The sequence below is a fragment of the Octopus bimaculoides genome, chromosome 14, assembly GCF_046866305.1.
Source record: "Octopus bimaculoides isolate indiv1 chromosome 14, ASM4686630v1, whole genome shotgun sequence".
Classification (NCBI taxonomy): Eukaryota; Metazoa; Mollusca; class Cephalopoda; order Octopoda; family Octopodidae; genus Octopus; species Octopus bimaculoides.
In genome coordinates this window covers 15375617-15399480 of record NC_142941.1, presented here as the reverse complement: position 1 = coordinate 15399480, position 23864 = coordinate 15375617, and the positions used below count along the sequence as shown (strand labels likewise).

At 35.3% G+C, this 23864-nt stretch overlaps 1 protein-coding gene across 6 annotated transcripts in view; it reads left to right on the top strand.

Moving 5' to 3' along the window:
- The window catches only part of LOC106875029 (jumonji domain-containing protein 1C), a 354655-nt gene that overhangs the window by 148458 nt on the left and 182333 nt on the right, over positions 1-23864 (top strand). The window contains exon 1 of one of the 6 annotated variants that reach the window (XM_089362409.1): positions 12116-12886. The exons of the other annotated variants lie outside the window; for them this stretch is intronic. The gene's annotated coding sequence lies outside the window, so the exon portion shown is untranslated. Of the gene's footprint in view, positions 1-12115; positions 12887-23864 lie in introns of those variants that run through there. 6 annotated transcript variants of the gene reach the window in all.

The window sequence follows — 23864 nt, the reverse complement described above, 5'->3', positions numbered from 1 at the left end:
AATTTTTCTTGTATCTATGTAAATCTGAGGGTCTGTTCCTGCATTAGAAATAAATGATTTTTACAATATGAAATTGGGTTGGCTAGTTATGCAAATACTGATATTTTCAAAATTTTCAAAGCATGTATTTACTTCCTAATAACAGTCAACAGTAAAGTGTCAGCTTTACTTGATTCCTCTGTATTAGTAAATAAAGATTAGTGATATGCCTTACCATTTCTTGTGCTAAACTTGTATCCATGACCTCGTTTCTGATGTATTTTTATATAACCGTGAACTTTTTCTTTGTCTACTTAAGTATTGATTTTGCTTTACTTTCTTTTTCATAAAAGGTCGTTTAATTCAATTCCATATCTTAATCTTAAAGTTATATACCATATTTGTAACGGCATAGAAGACACTTTTTTTTCCAAGGAAACATCTCAAAAAAATCACCCCAGGTCATGGAATATAAATTAACATCAAATGTTGATGGGATGCTTTAATTTAGAGCACTTTAAAACAAGAAGTTTGTCTCATAGAACCAGGGGCAGTCTCCTGCAGGTTGTTCTGAAAAGGGTTTTAAACCCAGAAAGTTTGAAAACAAAATCCAATCTTAGCAGGGCCGAAAGTCAGAACTGTTAAATACTCAACTATTGAATGTGATAACTTAATGCATTATATCTAAGCCTCTATTGTCATAATCATTTATGACATTTCTTCATACTAAAATACACAAATTTGAGAACTAACAGTGTTTCACCATTTCATTTGCTGAAATGACATGAATGAATGTTTTTCAGATTGCTGCTGAAAATTGTTAAACTCTTCCTTTGCCCTTTTATCAAGAGTTAATTAAAGAAATGATAGGGACTGCTGCTTTAAAACTAAGTGCAAGTTGTGGTAAGAACTAAAATCAATAAGCAACTTGGTAACAATCAAGTTTGGAGAAAGATTTGGGAAGAGAAACAGAAAACTTGAGATTAATGAGAAAAGCATGACAAAACTAGTAGAAGACCTTAAAGTTTTTTTTTTCAACCTTCTTCATCTCATACCTTTTTTCTTTCTTCATTTTAAGAAGGTTCATTCATTTTTTTCTAATTACATATATATATAGAGATAGATAGATAGATAGAGAGATAGATAGATATAGATATATGTTATATTTGATATATAAATATATGTCTCATCATTTAACATCTAATTTTCCGTGCTGAGCATAAGTTGGACGGTTTGACCAGAGCTGGAGAGCTGTACTAGATTCCAATCTGATTTGGCTTCGTTTCTGTGGCCGGTCGTCCTTCCTAATGCCAACCATTTTACAGAGTATGCTGGGTGCTTCTTATGTGGCACCAATACCGGTGCTTTTTATGTGGACTGAGTTCTTTTTCTTCTGACTCAAGTTTCATATCATTGTGATCATAAAATGAATTGGGTTTTTTTTTTTTGGGCGGGGGTGGGGGTGGCATTAAGAGTTAATTTTAAATGCAGGATCTTGGAGTATGGTTATGGTTATCATTTTCATTGGATAATTTTTAAATATTCTACTTCAGTGTTGTCTATGGTTGTCAACATAGACATTGTCTACGGTCAATTCATTGGCTTTGTTTCTATTAGTCTGCGTCACTTTTATATTTGGATTATTTGTATTACAATTTATTGGCCAGTTCAATAGTTGTCTTGTTTCTGCTTGTTGAAAACACACACACACACACACTTGAAATCAAGTATGTGTGTGTGTGTGTAAATAGTCAAGTTGACAACAAAAAATCATTTATTTACAAACACACACACACACACACATATATACACACTTATATATGTATGTGGCCATTGCTCATATATATAACAATTACATTGTGGAAAAGTCATCTTAGCCATTTAAAATCACATAAAAATTGTTATGTTGCTTTTTTATTATTACTTAATAATTATTCTCTACTGTAAATTGTGAAAAAGAAGTTTTGTTGCACTTCTGCAGTGAATTGTGTCAGTGACCAGGATGCAGAAGTGTGACATGATTTTTTAAATAATTCATTGTAAGCATTACTATCAAAAAACTAAATGAAAATGAACATAATAATTCTCACATGCTCTTAAATAGCTTAAATTATTCTTTCTGAATGTAATTGTTTCAGTTTCAATAATACAGAATTTCAGATCAAGTTACTTGCCAAACAAACACAACTCATATGTATGTATGTATGTATGTATGTATGTATGTATGTATGTATGTATATATAGAAATATATATATATATATATGATTCTGCTATTTTATTATAGTTTCTACTTTCAAATTCATTGGAAAACGTACTAAAATAAATTTGAAAAAAAATTGCATACACAGAAAATTATGGGTAAGGGAGTAGTGGGAGAAAAGATCATAGAAAAAGTAAGAAGGAGAGAGTGAGCAGTTGAGGCTCACTCAGTTATGTAGAGATGGAACAGACAGTTAAAAAAAAATTTCAAACTAACCAATTGAATAGGATACAGAAAACGGCTTGTAAGGTAGTTATTTCATCTTCCAGTCACTGGTCCAAAATTGTCATTTTAGAAAGTCAAGGCTGATGAGAGCAAACATATATTTTAAGATATTTACTTGGGATACATTTGAAATGTGTGAATATAATGAAACTATGGGGGAACACGTGACACAACCAAATTATTGGTTGTCAAATTAAATGTTTAAAATAGGCGTAGAAGTGGCTGTGTGGTAAGTAGCTTGCTTACCAACCACATGGTTCTGGGTTCAGTCCCACTGCGTGGCACCTTGGGCAAGTTTCTTCTACTATAGCCTCGGGCTGACCAAAGCCTTGTGAGTGGATTTGGTAGACGGAAACTGAAAGAAGCCCGTCGTATATATGTATATATATATATATATGTGTGTGTGTGTTTGTGTGTCTGTGTTTGTCCCCCTAGCATTGCTTGACAACCGATGCTGGTGTGTTTATGTCCCTGTAACTTAGCAGTTCGGCAAAAGAGACCGATAGAATAAGTACTAGGCTTACAAAGAATAAGTCCTGGGGTCGATTTGCTCGACTAAATGCGGTGCAGTGCTCCAGCATGGCCACAGTCAAATGACTGAAACAAGTAAAAGAGTAAAAAATATTAAATTAAATATTTAGATTTGAATTATTTGAAGGAGGTAATTAATTCATTGACCATAACTGTTTTATAACAGGTAGTTATAAGATGATAGATGTCTTACATCATCGTTTATAAACACCAGTGAAAAGGTATGGAGAGTTTGTATTTTGGGGAAGTCACCTTCATTGTCCTGTGTATTAGATGTTACTTAATGAATGGTTTGAAAAAATGTTCAGTGTATGCAGTTGGAAATTTATTCATAATATTTATTGATTAGCAGAAAACAAAATCTGATAAGTTTCTGATGTGTACAACATGCAATGTTTGTTAGAATGTCTATATTTATTGGCAATACATTAATTTCTGTTTCATATCAAATTTATATTATTATTCTTAAGATGCCAGAAAAATTTGACAAAACTGGTGCCATTCTTGGTTCTAGAATAAATGAAAACGGTCATTTTGAGCTTTAATGAGTTTCAGGCCAATCCAGAATAAGAATTTAAAACATTATTTGTATTCACAGGGACATTGTAAATACACCTTTCTATTGTACAGTTGTATTCTAGAAGGCATTCAATCTGCTTTGTATGATTAGAAGTAGACAGTTGTGTAATGGGGTAAAATCATTCTATTTATATTTGTTCATATTAAGAATGATTATCCAAAACTAGGCATGGTGGAATAGGGAATTTCACACAGCTTTTAACAATAAACTTACATATGTGGTTGAGTAGGACATAATTATGTAACAAATTGAAAGCAAATTGTTGCTACAGGGATCAGGACTTGTAGTTTGAAAGGTGGATTATACCTTATTTTCCTATTTCTAGTGGCACTTGGTGATCAATCATTTCTTTTATTATATCTAGCTTTGTCTATGAAACCATCATCTTTAAATGTCTCATAATATTGTAAAGCAACAGTAAAACAACTTTGTTAGAGGAGAGATTAAAACTATATAAAGACATATTATTACCAACACTACTTAAAATAGTTCTTGGATGGTTAGAAAATTTATTAATATAGTGAGAAATGTCTGTTATTAGGATAGAGGCTAATGTCAAGATATTTAAACCTTTGACATTAAACCTAACCATCATTTTAAAATCAGATTGTTTGAAAAAAATTATGAAGGTCTTCACTGAATATTTCTGGTTTCAATTTGATTGTATGGTATTTTAGGCAAGTAACATTTTCTATAACCTTGGGTTGACCTATTCCTTGTGAGTGAAATAAGGTACATGGAAACTATGGAAGCTCATCAGATGAATTGTGCTTGTAATTTACATGTTCAATCTTGTCACACTAATCCTGCTTGAGAATTACATTAAGGATACATATATCTGAAATACTCAGCCACTTACACACTAATCCATTGAGTCTGGTAGTTCAGTTGGTCAAACAACTGAACACTTAAGGTTGGAAATTCTGACAAGATCCATTTATTTTATTCATGACCTATCATCTCCTCCCACTCCATGCTTTCTTATACTCTTCCTCACATTACTCCAACCTCCTCCACCTTATTTTCCTTCCCTTTTTTTCATTTCCTTTCTTTCTTTTCTTCTCGTCCTCTCATCACCTTTAATTTTCCTTCTTACTTTACAAAGGGCGGCTCTGACAAAGAGTGGTTCTATGAATTAAAATCTTATCCCACCCTATTATAAGATGTCGTCACATGCAGATACATGTCCATTCAAGGCCTGACATGAACATTGTGTGTTGCAACTCTCTGATAGAATACAACAATCTTAGTACTCGCTTAGCATTTATTGGACTTTTTTTATTTAAAATTCATTCTAAGAAACACAGGAATTTCCACTTGACCAAAAGACAGAACCTTTATTGAATGACCTAGCTTGGTTTGACAATCAACCATGCCCATGCATTCTGCTGAGTGAGATTCTATATATCTTAAAACTTTGATTACATATCCTTGTATATGATATCTATGGTTGCCTACTGCATTGCAACAATCCATTTATTATTGCATATATCTACCATTGAAGAAATGAAGTGAAGTTTGCAAAGTAGGCTCATACTTCTTCATTACATGGATTAAAAATGGGTTAGTAAAGTGTTCATCTTATGCAGAGCTTTTGTGTAACATTTTTTTTTTTTAAGCTAAATCAATTGGTTAATTATTGATACATAAACAACTTGCTTTAGATTTGCTACATTTATGTTTTCAAAAGCCTGCTATTTAGTTCATCAATAATTGATTGATGTAGCTGCCATCAAAGTACAATTTATGCAAATTAGATTTTCCTGTTTAGAGAAGCCTTTAATAACGGTGACTATATATGCAATTTCTCTGGGATAAAAAACAACAGGTGTGCAATCTCTAATGATTTGTCCCAAACAGTAGTGAATCTGGTCAGACTGATACCTTGTTTTGTGCTCATGAAGAGATGGTATAGACATTTGTTTACATTTGTCCAGTGTATTTGATTACACATGAAGTACACATGGTTCTGGGTTCAGTCCCACTGCGTGGCACCTTGGGCAAGTGTCTTCTACTATAGCCTCGGGCCGACCGAAGCCTTGTGAGTGGATTTGGTAGACTGAAACTGAAAGAAGCCCATCGTATATATATATATATATATATATATATATATATATATATGTGTGTGTGTGTGTGTGTATATGTTTGTGTTTCTGTGTTTGTCTCCTCAACATCGCTTGACAACCGATGGTGGTGTGTTTACGTCCCCGTAACTTAGCGGTTCAGCAAAAGAGACCGATAGAATAAGTACTAGGCTTACAAAGAATAAGTCCTGGGGTCGATTTGCTTGACTAAAGGCGGTGCTCCAGCATGGCCACAGTCAAATGACTGAAACAAATAAAAGAATAAAAGACACTCTGTTTTATATCTTGATAGTATTGTATAGTACAATGTGTCACAAATTTTAGTCTTGTCAAGAAATTAAACAAAGTCAGTATAACGTACATATCTTTTAAAGGCTATTATCCTGGAAATTAGAGATAAATAGATTGACAGACAGATAGATAGATGTATGTGCACAGAACATACAACTGTAAGAAGTGCAAAGCATATAAATTACATACAAATGTATCAGGTGCTTAGCCAGTAGTATGTGTGTGGTGACGATAATTATACAATGAAATCTTTATCTTCAATTTTAAACCACCCACCCTAGCAACTATTTTGTTTTGTTGATATATTTTCTTGTACTTTTAGAACATGACCTTTTAATATTATAAAATGAAATTAGTGCATAACCAATCATTTTAGTATGGCTCAATGGCCTACAATCTTGCTTTTTTTCTTCATTTTTTATTTTTTATGTTTTTTGCTTTATCTCACACAAAGGGGGACATGCAAACAGTGCTTGTTGCCATTCCATTTCCTTCCCTTCACACTTGCTATTGCAGTTTTGTCCTTGTGGATTTTTTTTTTTTCATCTAAGATATATTATACTATGTCATAAGAAAAACTGTCCAAATGCATGCAGCTGCTTGTCTAGTGGCAAAGAGAGACATGTTTATGGTGTGTTTGTGTATGTATTTAGTTTCTTTGTAAGATATAAATACAACTCGGCTCCTATCGATATTCCTATAATGGAAGATTGCCATGAAAGTGACTTGTTGAAAACAATCAACTTATTACTCACATGTGATTAACTATCTAAAAATTGCAATGTACTTAAAATAGCAGTTGAAGATGAAAGCTTTAAACCACTATTTTTTCTCTCTCTTGTTTTTTAACCTTTCTCATGAGTACCATGGTATTCTCAGCTACTTTCCCAGATCTATTTAAAATTAATCAGTTAATCACCTCCACTGCTATTGTTTTCTGTTTCTCAAGTATTTCTCGGCTATTCATGTTTGTATGTAGTAGGATGTTGCTGTGGTTGAATGTTTCACTGTATTTTTACCTACTTAAACCTTTCCTTCTGTCTTCCGCATTCAAAAACCTGTTGACATCATCTTTGCCTTTTTTTTTCTCCTCGTGGTGGACTAAATAAATACCAGTTATACACTGAAGTAATTTCCCATGACTGCATCAAAGGTGTCAAACATATGACCCATAGTACTTGTTATGTCTCAAGCTACTGCTGTCTAACTCCTTCGGATGATCTCTACTCAACCGCTGCTCAAGTCATTCAACACTCTTATTTCTTTATTGCCCACAAGGGGCTAAACATACAGGGGACAAACAAGGACAGACAAAGGGATTAAGTCGATTACATCGACCCCAGTGAGTAACTGGTACTTAATTTATCGACCCCGAAAGGATGAAAGGTAAAGTCGACCTCAGCGGAATTTGACCTCAGAACGTAGCAGCAGACGAAATACCAATACCGCTAAGCATTTTGTCCAGGATGCTAACGTTTCTGCCAGCTTGCCATCTTCAACACTCTACCACGGTCAGACTACCTCTATTTATATGTCTTGGGCGATCCTACTTCTTCACTTGGGGGTGTCGACACAACAGTACTGATGCTTAATCTGCCTTCCCCACCCCAACCAGTTCTAATCTTATAAACAAATTTTAAGTCTTTTTAATTTTAAAAACATTCTGTAAAATATATATTACTGGTATGTATTCAGAGTTGTCATAATGTATATTGACCACATTTTGGCCTACAGTATGAATAGGGTTTTTAAGAATAAGAATTGAAGTAGTGAGAAGTTGTATTTTGGGGCTTTTTTTTAGAGTTTTGGGGATTTCAAGGAAAGGGACAGTGCTCATAACCTCTTCATGTTCTCTGACACTGGTGTGACTGATGCAGTTGGTGTTCATCAGTTTGAACGTGTATTTGCATAAAGCCATTTCAAGAAGGGAATTGCTGAGAAAGTTTTAAGAAGTAAGGATTAGGAATAGCAGTTAGTGCCATGTGAGTATAGTATGGGGTGATGAGAGGAAGAGAGATAGATGTGTTGGGTGAACTGGCTGAAAGGGGTGTGGTCTGTAACCCTTCAGCTGTGAAAAGCATTGCTACCATCTTTTCACTTTGGTGTTAAAAACAGGATACTATCAGAAGTGAGTATAAAAGGCATGTAGATAGATTAATACCTAGTCTCTCCAACCAAACATTTATATGTCCCATCTGTGACTGAAACTGCACATTGAGGATTAGGATGAACAGTTGTCTAAGGATCCACAATTGAAGGATAAAATGGACAGTAGACAACAATAGGCAAATTTGGAGGAATTCTTGCTGTTATAGTTGTAATAGAATGAATAGATAGTGAGGGGACAATGCAACTGCTGCCTTGAAGAACAGATAAAGGCTTGCATCAAGAAGGACATCCTATTGTAAGACAATGATGCATTCATTCAACCCATGCTAGCATGAAGAAGCAGATGCATATGGCTGCCTGTGCAGGATGTGTGGAAAATGTTGGCATACACCATGTGAAGAATATAGAACAGACAACAGGCACTTTTAATCTAATTTAAAGAATTTGAATTCCCTTGTGATCAACATTGGCCTTCATCCTTCTAGGTTCAATAGAATTAAGTACTAGCCAAGTACTAGGGTTGATATAATAAACTTGTTCCCTACCCACAAATCTCTGGCCATGCACCTATGGAAGAAATTAATTTCATTTACATTTTTAACGAGTGGGACCAGCTTAGTTCTCTTTAACAAGTAACTCAATTCTGGGCAGACTTTCAGAGAAGCACACCCACATATCATTCTCAACAGTCTTGTGCCAAATTTGGTTTTGGCAATAAATGTACAATGATAAGTGAATAGGAAAAGTAAATGGCTCTCTACACATTTTCTAAACACTCATGTAGCCTTTAGTTAGGGGTAATTACTTCCTCAAGTACCCCTGCTTTTTCCTCTTGCATACCCCAGTTTAAGGACCACTGCTCTGTTCTCATCAGTTACTAAACTATGTAATCATCAACTCTTTCTCTGATATTTGGTAGTTTTTGTCTTCACTAATTTGCTTAGTCCTGCCATGGACAGTGCATATGAAAGTTGCCCTGAAAGTACTACAAAAGTGGGCATAACTTTCTTTTATTGAATAATATTGGTTGTTCAAATCATGTTGGTTGGTTGAGTAACTCTATCTCTATAGAAACTCTTCTTCCTGGCGAGCTGGCAGAAACATTAGCACGCCGGGCGAAATGCTTAGCGGTATTTCGTCTGTCGCTACGTTCTAAGATCAAATTCCGCCTAGGTCGACTTTCCTTTCAGGGTAGATAAATTAAGTACCAGTTACGCACTGAGGTCGATGTAATCAACTTAATCCCTTTGTCTGTCTCTGTTTGTCCCTTCTGTGTTTAGCCCCTTGTGGGCAATAAAGAAATAAGAAACTCTTCTTGCAAACAATGGGCTCTAAGCAGAAGCAACATTCCATCATTTAGTTCTTGATGAAGGGGGAGCTAAAGGATGTTTGACATCTACAAAAGGCTACTGGTTTTTGACATAGATGACATCATTGATATGAGCAAGGTATACAGACAGATGAAGTTAAACCCTTTAGCTTTCAGATTATTCTGTCAGATGCAGTTCTTATTTATTCATGTTATTTTGAATTAATCATGCATTATGAAGTTTCAAGATTTCAATGTTGTGTTAGTTTATTTTTAGAATGACATTGTAGGGTAGATGTGAGAGGTTGGATCTGACCTGTTTGAGCCCAAAACGGGTTGAATATTTGGTCCTTATATGGCTGGTTTAAAGCTAGAGGGTTTAAGAAGAGGAAAGACAATAATGGAAGACAAACTACGCCGTGGAAGACCATCAACTGCGACCACTGACTCAGATTGCTAGCAAGCAGAATTGACTTGTGCAGGCAATCTGTGATTGCCGTCAACACCTGATTTGGAAGAGTGACAGGTGAAAGTCTGCTTTGATCAGCTAGAAGCATTGGAAGCCAATGAAGAAATGTATTTTCTGATTTAGTGACAAAATAAAAAGAGGGCATATCGTTATGATCTAGAAACAAATGCTTTTTCAATGGAATGGTGTCACACCTCTTCTCCAAGATGTTCAGGAGCCTATAATCAGCACAGAAAGTCATGGTAATTTTTTTTTTCTTCTTGGAGATGACAAAGGCATTATTTCATTGAACATGGCTATACTATGAACAATGAGGGATACATAAAAAGCAAAAGAAACCACTAGGAGGAAAAAAACGAACAAGAACCTGAAAATGATCCACATTCACCACAAGAATGCTTGACTACACATATTTGTCAACAATCAGTGGACTGGTCAGTAGGTTCCCCATCCACCATTCAGTCTGGATCTGATATCTTCCAACTTCTACCTGTTGAATATAATGAAGAACAGTGTTGGGGGAACAAATATTTGACGACACAGGTGAAAGTGGCCGTTGAGAAATTAGTACAACACTGCACACTTGAAATTTTTTGAAGATGATTCGTAAATTGAGTTCAACGATGGCGCAAATGCATTGATTGTGATGGAGACTATGTTGAGTAGTAGCTTTGTGTAGGAGAAGAGTTACTCTACCAACATGTGCAACTTGAACGATTTATGTCAGATAATTAAAAAAAAATTATACCAACTTTTGTACAGTTCTAGTATAATCTTTCAGTCGAACATTAAGCGTTCAACAGTGTGTGGCCGACTCGATTAAACATCATCCTCAGATCAATTATTCATGTATGTTATATAGTGCTAATCTTAACCTTTATTAACGATTGTCCACATTTATAAAATTTATTGACAATTAGGGTCAGCTTTAGCATTTTTATCTAGTCACCGAGCCAAGAAGAAATAGCAGCCAAGTCTCTCAAATCACAGCTTGCTGCCTTAAATGAGGACGCAGGATAATGTAGTCCTCACGATATACTGAGTCAAAAAGAAACAGCACAAAAAAAAAACAAACAAAAAACGGGACAGTAATGACTTCAATGTCTGTTATAAATTTGCTCGAAGCAAGCTTGCTTACCAGCCACATGATTCCGGGTTCAGTCCCACTGCGTGGCACCTTGGGCAAGTGTCTTCTACTATAACCTCGGGTCGACCAAAGCCTTGTGAGTGGATTTGGTAGACGGAAACTGAAAGAAGCCCGTCGTATATATACATATGTATATATATGTGTGTGTCTGTGTTTGTCCCCCCGACAACGCTTGACAACCGATGCTGGTGTGTTTACGTTCCCGTAACTTAGCGGTTCGGCTAAAGAGACCGATAGAATAAGTACTAGGCTTACAAAGAATAAGTCCTGGGGTCGATTTTCTCGACTAAAGGCGGTGCTCCAGCATGGCCGCAGTCAAATGACTGAAACAAGTAAAAGAGTAAAAAAGTAAAGAGTATATAGAAACTTTTCCCTTTCCCCGTAGTTTCTGCTGTTTTCTGTAGCGTTTTTAATTTCTTACAATAGCTTAAAATCCCGAGATTATCCAAAGGGAAATGGGTAAGCGGAAAGGCTACCAATCTATAACCTCTCTATTTTACCCCCCTCTCTCATAGACATGAATGAAGTGGAAAGGGTTTCAGTTGGGAATTGAAACCGGGTCACGAACTCGGATTACCTAAAAGCTTACGTCTTAAACTCGGCACTGTCGTTTTATCAACAACAAACAGTCACATTGATATGTCTCATTATTTATTACTATAATTTCTCTGTGAAACTCATATCTTTCTGTCGGCGGCGGCGGCTCTAAAAACAAAAAGTGTTCAGTGCGAACTTCTTAATGCAGCCTTTATATTATTTACGTTATTGGAGGAGGAGATAGGAGGGAAGATGGGGGAGGTGACGAAAATATCTTCTTTAGCTTGTCTGAAACTGATTAACCAGCTGCTGCCGCCTTTGAGATATAGCTTTTATGTAAACATTGCCTGGTTGAGACTGGCTGAACATTAATGGAATGCTCAAACAGAAGCGAGCTCTGAAGGTTTTTAGCATTAGCAGATAAAGAAAGGAAGGAAGAAAAGAAAAGAAAAACCAGCTCCAATGATTCTTGTCAGCCAATAATGCTGGTCTGGCCTTGTCAGCCTTCAGAGCTTGACTGCCGAAGCCAGCCCTCCACTTCAAAGGAGGACATGTTGACCTAAATAAACTGCATGACTAAGCTATTAAACCAGTCAGTTGTATTGATTTAAAGGCAACAGTGAACAATTATAGTAGTAGTAGTAGTAGTAGTAGTAGTAACGATACCGTTGTGTGTATGTATGTATGTTATGTATGTGAGTGCGCGCGCGCGCGCGATAAGTGATGACAACATCACTTGGATGCAGCTGCTGTTTTGCCAGTGTCTCGGCAGGCTGCATCATAAACTATTATACCTTGGCGTATTCATAGAAAGCGGGAGAACCTCTCTCGCTCTCTCTCTTTCTCCCTCTCTCTCTATCACTTACGTGAGAGAACCTGTAGCTACTTGCTAAGCTTGGTCGTTACCACAAGTATTGATTTCTTTTGACTGAGCCCAAGGTCATTTCTTCTTAGGGAAGGGGATACATATATGTAATCAGTGTATCACCGGTACTTTTTTAAATTTTTTTTTTTACTTCTTTGTTTTATATGTCATCGACTCTAGCGGGATTCGAACTCGGAAAGTTTTTAAGTGAACTAATTAAATATCCATCCTGTCCAGTGTTGTTACTGTCATTTCCAGATATCATCTCTTTATTTACCACCATCACCACCAAGTACCACTCCTACAACTTCACTGCTTCTGATGACAGAGGCTGGTTTATAATAGGAGACAGACAGACAGACAGACAGAGATCATTTACTTTCATAGGAATTTTTATTACGTTTTCTGATCCTGTATATCTTCAAAAAGACACAAAACAACAATCAAAAGTATATATATTTATATATATATATATATACATATATATATTTCTAAATAGGTATGGATATTTTTTTGTTTTGCTTTGAATTTTGTTCGCCTTTATTTTTTTTCTTTCTGGTTTTGTTTTCAAAATGATATCAAATCCTTAACATATGTCTATGAAAAGTCAGTCTTTTAAACAAACATTCCTCTGTATTTATCTGTTTCCGTCGGTTTTTCCCATTTAACACAATACATACATACACCTATATATATATATATATATATATGTTTGTATGTTCTCTTGACATATGTGCTATTAAACATTCTTGTTTTCATCAATGACTTTAACAGTTATTTAACTTTTTAAACTTCCAAAACAATAATCGGAAGGGGAGGCGCGGCTGAATATACATATGGTTGCTTTTTTGCAACAAATCTTTTGAACTATTTCTTCGAAAGCGAATATATTATTTTATGTGTAATGAATAATTCATTACTTTAAAGTTTATTCAATATATCTTGTTCATTCAGTCGTTAATGTTTTGGCTTATTTTATTCATTTATTTTCTAAATTTCTGTTGGTAAGAACTGACTGGACCTACGTGTTATATCCATTGCCTTAGATGTATAAAAATATATATAAAATATACCCTACCACCACCAATCTTTTTTGCATTCTCCATCTCATTATTATTATTATATCGGTCTTTTTCTTCTCCATCAAAACAATTTTTTCCGAATTAAAGTAACTTGCCTTATACTTCGTAGACGATATTGTATAAAGTGATCTTTCGTTAGCGGACAATTTTGAAGTAGATTAAAGTTAGCCAACTTCCTACAGACAACTGATGTTGAATAATTAAGCATCACAAGTATTATAATACAAATTGTATTTCATTATTGATAGCAATTTTTCTGATTCTCGAGCAACTTACCGTATAAATAACTTCTACAAAATATTTCGAAAAATCATTCAGTTCACGGTGGGCCTAAAACACACCGAACTTGTTAGTGTGTCCCATGTTCAAGCCCACCACCTGTCATTTAAAATTAGAAATTTTTTTATTAAGGTGTATGTTGACACTGATCTTAATCGTATAACGTACTCTTTTAACAACAACAGTTTGTATAGTATTGTAAGTGTGGTGTATCTTTACTGCCTTCGCACTTATACATAGTCTTAGTTTCGCGATCAGCAAAGATTTGCGAAACTCAGAGTACCAACAGAATAAATCTAAGCTGCTATAGTAAATATTTCACTTATACTCCATTTCGATATTGAGTACTTAGACATTTTTGTAAATTCAAACGTAACTAACGATTCACTGAGAAGAGCGGCGTGGAAGTTAACATAGATAACAACAAACTGCAATACAATACAGACTTCACACAATTTAACCACGAGTTTGTTTGGGTAATTTAATGTTGTTTACCTCACATAAACAGCAATTCAACTGCTGAACTTTCAAGTCGAAAGGCGATGGTGTAGTAAAGCGGCGTATCATTTTTTTGCTTTCGCAAACTCTATTATTATTTTCTTTTCTCTCGGTCTGTCAGACTTCTAATTTTCCTCCGAGATTTTACAAATGAATTATATCTATAATAATGATAATGTTGGTCAATATCTGTATATTGACCATAATGTTTAGGAATATAAAAATTTAAACAAATGAAGGAAGTATTATTGTTCATTTATACAAGAAACTTGGGCCAGTGCTTGATCAACCACTAGGCATAATTTATTTGCAGTAAATGAATTTATATTAATTCTGGAGCAGTAAACCTATGAAATAATTAAGCTACGACAGAACACAAACAGTGGTCCTAGAAAATCTGAAAGCTCTCGAAAACAAAAACAAGCAAAAACAGAATTTTTTAAAAACCACCTAGGTCACTGAGAATTAGTCTGATGACTATGAGAGCGGTTAAGAAAACTTTTTAATGTTGTTTTTTCACTTAGTAAACATCACGACTGCCACGGATTGATATAACGCTGTGCACATTACGTTATGCATATTAATTTCAATAACTGTGTGTGCATATGTAATATATGTTATATACATAAACATATTGCATGTGCCCTGTGGTTGTGAATTTATTGCTTACAATGCACACATAGAATGAGAGAAAAATAACTTTTAATAAACATTTATCTTTGTAAAATCGTAAGCATTCTTACCTACAACTACACTGACATAAATAAACAACATAACAACGATACAACATTGTACATATACGTTGTATATTAATTTCAGTATGTTCGTGCATGTGTGTGTATGTATGTATATATATATATGTGTGTCTATATATATATATATATATATATATATATATATATATATATATACATACATGTGTTGCAATGATAGTGGACAGGACGTTTATTTTGCGTAGAAATGAGGGTAACTTATCAATGATTAATTCGGTTGTTGTTTACTGACGCATTAGCTCTGGTTATGCATTTAAGATGGATTAATACTAATTTATTTCTTTATTATTCATTTTTTTTCTTTTTTTAATTCTGTTCACAACCGCTTAGTGTTTAATTAATCTTGAATTAATCTGCCTTCAGAAGGTAAATTTTTTTATCTTCTTAATAAATCTCTCACAATTTATGAATATGTTCAAATTCCCTTTATATTGTGATTATTAGGTTTCGGTACTTCGGATCTAAATAATTTCAATTGTTCTCTTTTTTTAAATTTTATTTTCAATCATTGCCCCTCAACCGTTAAACGGGTGCTGCAAGAGAAACTTGTAAGATGTGGGCGGGAATTTTATAGTCATAACAAATATACTCAAATACCCAAAATTTCAAGGAGTTCCTGCCTTAAAAACAGGAACTAAACCACAGTTATTTTGTGTTCTTTGCTACATTGATTTCTATTAACCCATTTATTCTATCAGAAGAATTTTTATTCATTAAGAAGAAATACACATAATTATATATATATATATATATATATATATATATATATATATATATATATATATATATATATATATATATATATATATATATATATATATATATATATATATATATATATATATATATATATATATATATATATATATATATATAAAGCAGGTGTGGGTGTGTGGTAGAGAAGTTTGCTTCCCGATCATGGAGTCTTGAGTTCGGTTCCATTGTGTGGCACCTTGGCTAAATGGCCCCGCCTTCGACCGAAACCATACGAGTAGATTTGGTAGACGGAACCTGAAACAAGTCCGTCGTATATATATATATATATATATATATATATATATATATGTGTGTGTGTGTGTGTGTTTGCCTTTCTTTTGTTTATGTAAGTTAACGGTTCGACAAATTAACCCGACAGAATAAGCACCGGGTTTTAGTCGAGTGGGGGTGAGTACTCAGCTCGTTTTCTTCGACTAAATCCCTTCAAAGGTGATCGGTATCCCAGCATGGGCGCAGTTCAACGACTGAAACAAGTAAAAGATTTAAAAAAAAAAAAGTGAATAGATTACTTTGCGAACGTAATAATTCGATTGAAACAGACAACTTGAATGTCGTCAGCTTTTAACAGCAAGTGCCCCTTTAAAAATCTATTAGTCAACTTCACGAGTTGTGCAACCAAATTGCCCAATAAGTTTCATGAAACATACGTCAGTCTCTCGTGATGACTGATTTCAAAAGTGAACTTTGGTGGCTTTTCACGAGAAAAGGAGGGGGGGGGGAAGAAAAAGAAAAAAGTAATTTAAATCTCATATCTCGACTGATAGTAGTGGTAATCCCCCCCCCCTCCTTTTGTAAATAATAAATCGCTTCATGATCTTATTTGCACTAACGACTTGCTTTTCTGCTGACTGACCTGAAAGTTGTTTTTGTGTACATACCATTTACTAAAATGTATAATATATGAGTTCGTGTGTGTGTGTGTATATATATATATATATATATATATATATATATGTATGTATATATATACATTTATGTAAATAAGGATATGATCGTTATTTAAAATACCGATCATATCAGGTGTCTAGCATGGGAATAAAAACCTCATCATAGGTAATAATTATAATTAAGGGTATCTAAAAGATACCACCATGCTAGATATAGCAGCCAAAACTTGGCTCTAAAACCACATTAAATAACACCAGGAGAGAAGATAAAGAGACAAAATATTTTGTCTCTTTGTCTTTCCTGGTGCTGTATGGACATTTAATGTGATTTTAGAGTCAAGTTTTGACTGCTATATCTAGCATGGTGGTATCTTTTAGATACCCTTAATTATAATTTATATATATATTATTATTATTGTTTCAATCATTTGACTGCAACCTTGCTGGAGCACCGCATTAACATATAGATATGTGTTTACAGTGTATGTTTGTATATAGTGTGTGTGTGTGTGTGTGTTTTATCATTTTCAGCTCAAAGCTGTGGCCATGATGGGGCACCACTGTTTTGCTACACTTATTATTGAGAGCCTCCTCTGATATGTGGCATTTGGTGATTCAGGAAGTTTGATGTCACTGCCCTCATTTGCGCCTCCTGCCGCCAGGTGGGTTCATCTGGAACTCTCGAGAGGAAGAGGTCCAGTTTTGGAGAATATTAGAAACCTGTGGGCCCTTGAAACCCAAGCTGTTGCAGTAACTGGTCCTGAAGCACGATGGCATTGTTGGGATATTTGGCACTATGCGGTGGTGACCCGTTCTGGCATTTGTGTAGCTTTCAGTGCCAAAATTTGGCACATTCCCTTCCAGGATCTTCCAGATGTATATTACTGCATATCACTCCTGCCTTCGCTCCAGGGAGTAGCATCTTAGCTATTTCACCCTTTCCCAGTAGCTGAGCTGTTGCAATGAGATGATTTTCTTAGTGAAGCTTCGCTGGTTTGCTTCAAGGTCCACTGTTAATTTTACACTGGTGGGTGACCACAGTTGGGAGTAGTAGTCAAGGCGGCTGAGGATGAATGTCCTCCACAGGACCATCATGGTTTTGTTCTGTCTGGTTCTGAATGTTCTCAGGACCCATGCAGCCAACCGTCTGTACTTTCTCACCATCTTGGTAAGTGCACTTGGAAAGAGGTATCATCACTCATGTCGATACCCAGGACCCACACTGATTTTAGTTCTGGGATTGTAATCCCTCCTGGGCCAGTCTAACCTGTAAGTTTTTCGTTCAGTTTTGGGTGTTGGTAGAGCAAGGTTAGGAATTTTCCGGCATTAAACTGCATATTATTGTCCTCAGCCCTTCTGTAAATTGTGTCCAACTCCTACAACATTGCTAGGGTTTTGTATTTTCTGCACGACTTGCGTATCGTCTATGCAGCTAGCAAGGATGGCTATCTGGGCAGCTGAAGGCATATCTGAGAGGGTCAGTATGAAAAGCAGTGGTCCCAAGACAGTGGTCTATGGAACACCACTCATTATTTGTGTTTTCTTTGAGGTGGCTCCATTGACCACCACTGCTTGACTTCTATCTTTCAGAAAGTCATGTAACCATTCTCCAAGTTTCCAGCTATGCGAAGATCATACAGTTTGTGGCATATCATACCATTATCAACTTTATCAAAATCTTTTGCAAAGGTATATTACGTCCACATTTGAGTTGTTGAATAACTACCTCAACACCCAATCATAATGCTGTAGGAGCTGGGTCAGGTCGAAAACCATACTGGGTATCAACTCAGCAAGTCGTTTTCTTCAAGGAATGTGATTAGTTTCCCTCTGTTAATTTCATGACTTTGCTGGTGTGTGAAGTCAGAGAGCTACGCCTGTAATTTTCGGCATCTGCTCTGCTTCCTCCTTTATGGATTGGGCATATTGTTCCCACCTTCAGTTTGCCATTTGCAAGGAAACTCTGGAAGATAATCTGTAGTAGTTTCGTCAGGGCACATTTACACGATTTGAGGAGGATTGCTGAGAAACCATCAGGGCCAGCAGTTGGGTTTGCATCCACTTCATCTATGGCTAGTATTATATCTTCTTCACCAATGTCGATGTAATCCATTGTAACTGCCTCACTGGTTATAGGTGAGGCGGCAAAGAAATCCACTGGTTCATTCACTTGTCTGTTCCAATGGGGTGGGGTGGTAAAGGCACCTTTGAACTGGTCATTCAGTACCTCACTGATTCTGGTTGGGTTATCTGAGGGAGCCATCCTTCTGGAAGAGGGGTCCTATTTTGCAGTGTACTGAGCCTGTTTATCTGGCATAATGAAAGAAGGCCTTTAGGTTTGACTTGATATTTTTTATAACCCAGGCTTCTTTGTCTGCTCTCTCCTTCACATAGGATTGTTGCAGGCTTTTTTCAATCTCCATCATTGTTGTTTTTAGGCGGGACCTTTCACTACTTTTGGGATATTAGTTGGAGTGATTTGCAACGTTAGTCCGTCATCTCATGAGGATCTTCCTCTCCCTTGGAATCTTGTTCCTTTTTTGTTGGCCATGTTCTCTGGGACATATTTCTGGCATATGGTTTGCATAGAAAGACCTAAACTATTCTAGTTTCATGCCAATGTATGGTGTGGAGAGACATTTTGGCCAATCTTGTTTGAGGATCTTTTTTTGTATATGTATATATCTCATATATATATGTATATATCTCATATATATATGTATATATCTCATATATGTATATATCTCATATATATATATGTGTGTGTGTGTATATATATATATATATATATATATATATATATACATATAATATATATCTCATATGTGTATACCTCAAATATATATATAGATATATATATATATATGTATATATATATATATATATATATATATATATATATATGTATATATATATATATATATCCCACACACATATATATATATATATATATATATATATATATATATATATATATATATATGTATATATATATATATATATCCCACATATATATATGTATATATATATATATATATATATCTCACATATATATGTAGTAGATATATAGATATATATATATATAGATATGTATACACACATATATATCTCACATATATATATGTATATATATATATGTATGTATGTATACATATATATATCTCACATATATGTATGTGTGTGTGCATGTGTATATATATATATATATCTCACACATATATATATATATATATATCTCACACATATATATATATATATGTATATATATATATCTATATATACTATCTATATATATATATATATATATATCTCACATATATATATATGTATATATATCTATCTATATATACTATCTATCTATATATACTATCTATATATATATATATATATCTCACATATATATATATATATATATATATATATATCTCACATATATATATATATATATATATATATATATATATATATATATATAAAGCAGGTGTGGGTGTGTGGTAGAGAAGTTTGCTTCCCGATCATGGAGTCTTGAGTTCGGTTCCATTGTGTGGCACCTTGGCTAAATGGCCCCGCCTTCGACCGAAACCATACGAGTAGATTTGGTAGACGGAACCTGAAACAAGTCCGTCGTATATATATATATATATATATATATATATATATATATGTGTGTGTGTGTGTGTGTTTGCCTTTCTTTTGTTTATGTAAGTTAACGGTTCGACAAATTAACCCGACAGAATAAGCACCGGGTTTTAGTCGAGTGGGGGTGAGTACTCAGCTCGTTTTCTTCGACTAAATCCCTTCAAAGGTGATCGGTATCCCAGCATGGGCGCAGTTCAACGACTGAAACAAGTAAAAGATTTAAAAAAAAAAAAGTGAATAGATTACTTTGCGAACGTAATAATTCGATTGAAACAGACAACTTGAATGTCGTCAGCTTTTAACAGCAAGTGCCCCTTTAAAAATCTATTAGTCAACTTCACGAGTTGTGCAACCAAATTGCCCAATAAGTTTCATGAAACATACGTCAGTCTCTCGTGATGACTGATTTCAAAAGTGAACTTTGGTGGCTTTTCACGAGAAAAGGAGGGGGGGGGGAAGAAAAAGAAAAAAGTAATTTAAATCTCATATCTCGACTGATAGTAGTGGTAATCCCCCCCCCCTCCTTTTGTAAATAATAAATCGCTTCATGATCTTATTTGCACTAACGACTTGCTTTTCTGCTGACTGACCTGAAAGTTGTTTTTGTGTACATACCATTTACTAAAATGTATAATATATGAGTTCGTGTGTGTGTGTGTATATATATATATATATATATATATATATATATATATATATATATATATATGTATGTATATATATACATTTATGTAAATAAGGATATGATCGTTATTTAAAATACCGATCATATCAGGTGTCTAGCATGGGAATAAAAACCTCATCATAGGTAATAATTATAATTAAGGGTATCTAAAAGATACCACCATGCTAGATATAGCAGCCAAAACTTGGCTCTAAAACCACATTAAATAACACCAGGAGAGAAGATAAAGAGACAAAATATTTTGTCTCTTTGTCTTTCCTGGTGCTGTATGGACATTTAATGTGATTTTAGAGTCAAGTTTTGACTGCTATATCTAGCATGGTGGTATCTTTTAGATACCCTTAATTATAATTTATATATATATTATTATTATTGTTTCAATCATTTGACTGCAACCTTGCTGGAGCACCGCATTAACATATAGATATGTGTTTACAGTGTATGTTTGTATATAGTGTGTGTGTGTGTGTGTGTTTTATCATTTTCAGCTCAAAGCTGTGGCCATGATGGGGCACCACTGTTTTGCTACACTTATTATTGAGAGCCTCCTCTGATATGTGGCATTTGGTGATTCAGGAAGTTTGATGTCACTGCCCTCATTTGCGCCTCCTGCCGCCAGGTGGGTTCATCTGGAACTCTCGAGAGGAAGAGGTCCAGTTTTGGAGAATATTAGAAACCTGTGGGCCCTTGAAACCCAAGCTGTTGCAGTAACTGGTCCTGAAGCACGATGGCATTGTTGGGATATTTGGCACTATGCGGTGGTGACCCGTTCTGGCATTTGTGTAGCTTTCAGTGCCAAAATTTGGCACATTCCCTTCCAGGATCTTCCAGATGTATATTACTGCATATCACTCCTGCCTTCGCTCCAGGGAGTAGCATCTTAGCTATTTCACCCTTTCCCAGTAGCTGAGCTGTTGCAATGAGATGATTTTCTTAGTGAAGCTTCGCTGGTTTGCTTCAAGGTCCACTGTTAATTTTACACTGGTGGGTGACCACAGTTGGGAGTAGTAGTCAAGGCGGCTGAGGATGAATGTCCTCCACAGGACCATCATGGTTTTGTTCTGTCTGGTTCTGAATGTTCTCAGGACCCATGCAGCCAACCGTCTGTACTTTCTCACCATCTTGGTAAGTGCACTTGGAAAGAGGTATCATCACTCATGTCGATACCCAGGACCCACACTGATTTTAGTTCTGGGATTGTAATCCCTCCTGGGCCAGTCTAACCTGTAAGTTTTTCGTTCAGTTTTGGGTGTTGGTAGAGCAAGGTTAGGAATTTTCCGGCATTAAACTGCATATTATTGTCCTCAGCCCTTCTGTAAATTGTGTCCAACTCCTACAACATTGCTAGGGTTTTGTATTTTCTGCACGACTTGCGTATCGTCTATGCAGCTAGCAAGGATGGCTATCTGGGCAGCTGAAGGCATATCTGAGAGGGTCAGTATGAAAAGCAGTGGTCCCAAGACAGTGGTCTATGGAACACCACTCATTATTTGTGTTTTCTTTGAGGTGGCTCCATTGACCACCACTGCTTGACTTCTATCTTTCAGAAAGTCATGTAACCATTCTCCAAGTTTCCAGCTATGCGAAGATCATACAGTTTGTGGCATATCATACCATTATCAACTTTATCAAAATCTTTTGCAAAGGTATATTACGTCCACATTTGAGTTGTTGAATAACTACCTCAACACCCAATCATAATGCTGTAGGAGCTGGGTCAGGTCGAAAACCATACTGGGTATCAACTCAGCAAGTCGTTTTCTTCAAGGAATGTGATTAGTTTCCCTCTGTTAATTTCATGACTTTGCTGGTGTGTGAAGTCAGAGAGCTACGCCTGTAATTTTCGGCATCTGCTCTGCTTCCTCCTTTATGGATTGGGCATATTGTTCCCACCTTCAGTTTGCCATTTGCAAGGAAACTCTGGAAGATAATCTGTAGTAGTTTCGTCAGGGCACATTTACACGATTTGAGGAGGATTGCTGAGAAACCATCAGGGCCAGCAGTTGGGTTTGCATCCACTTCATCTATGGCTAGTATTATATCTTCTTCACCAATGTCGATGTAATCCATTGTAACTGCCTCACTGGTTATAGGTGAGGCGGCAAAGAAATCCACTGGTTCATTCACTTGTCTGTTCCAATGGGGTGGGGTGGTAAAGGCACCTTTGAACTGGTCATTCAGTACCTCACTGATTCTGGTTGGGTTATCTGAGGGAGCCATCCTTCTGGAAGAGGGGTCCTATTTTGCAGTGTACTGAGCCTGTTTATCTGGCATAATGAAAGAAGGCCTTTAGGTTTGACTTGATATTTTTTATAACCCAGGCTTCTTTGTCTGCTCTCTCCTTCACATAGGATTGTTGCAGGCTTTTTTCAATCTCCATCATTGTTGTTTTTAGGCGGGACCTTTCACTACTTTTGGGATATTAGTTGGAGTGATTTGCAACGTTAGTCCGTCATCTCATGAGGATCTTCCTCTCCCTTGGAATCTTGTTCCTTTTTTGTTGGCCATGTTCTCTGGGACATATTTCTGGCATATGGTTTGCATAGAAAGACCTAAACTATTCTAGTTTCATGCCAATGTATGGTGTGGAGAGACATTTTGGCCAATCTTGTTTGAGGATCTTTTTTTGTATATGTATATATCTCATATATATATATATGTATATATCTCATATATATATGTATATATCTCATATATATATGTATATATCTCATATATGTATATATCTCATATATATATATGTGTGTGTGTGTATATATATATATATATATATATATATATATATACATATAATATATATCTCATATGTGTATACCTCAAATATATATATAGATATATATATATATATGTATATATA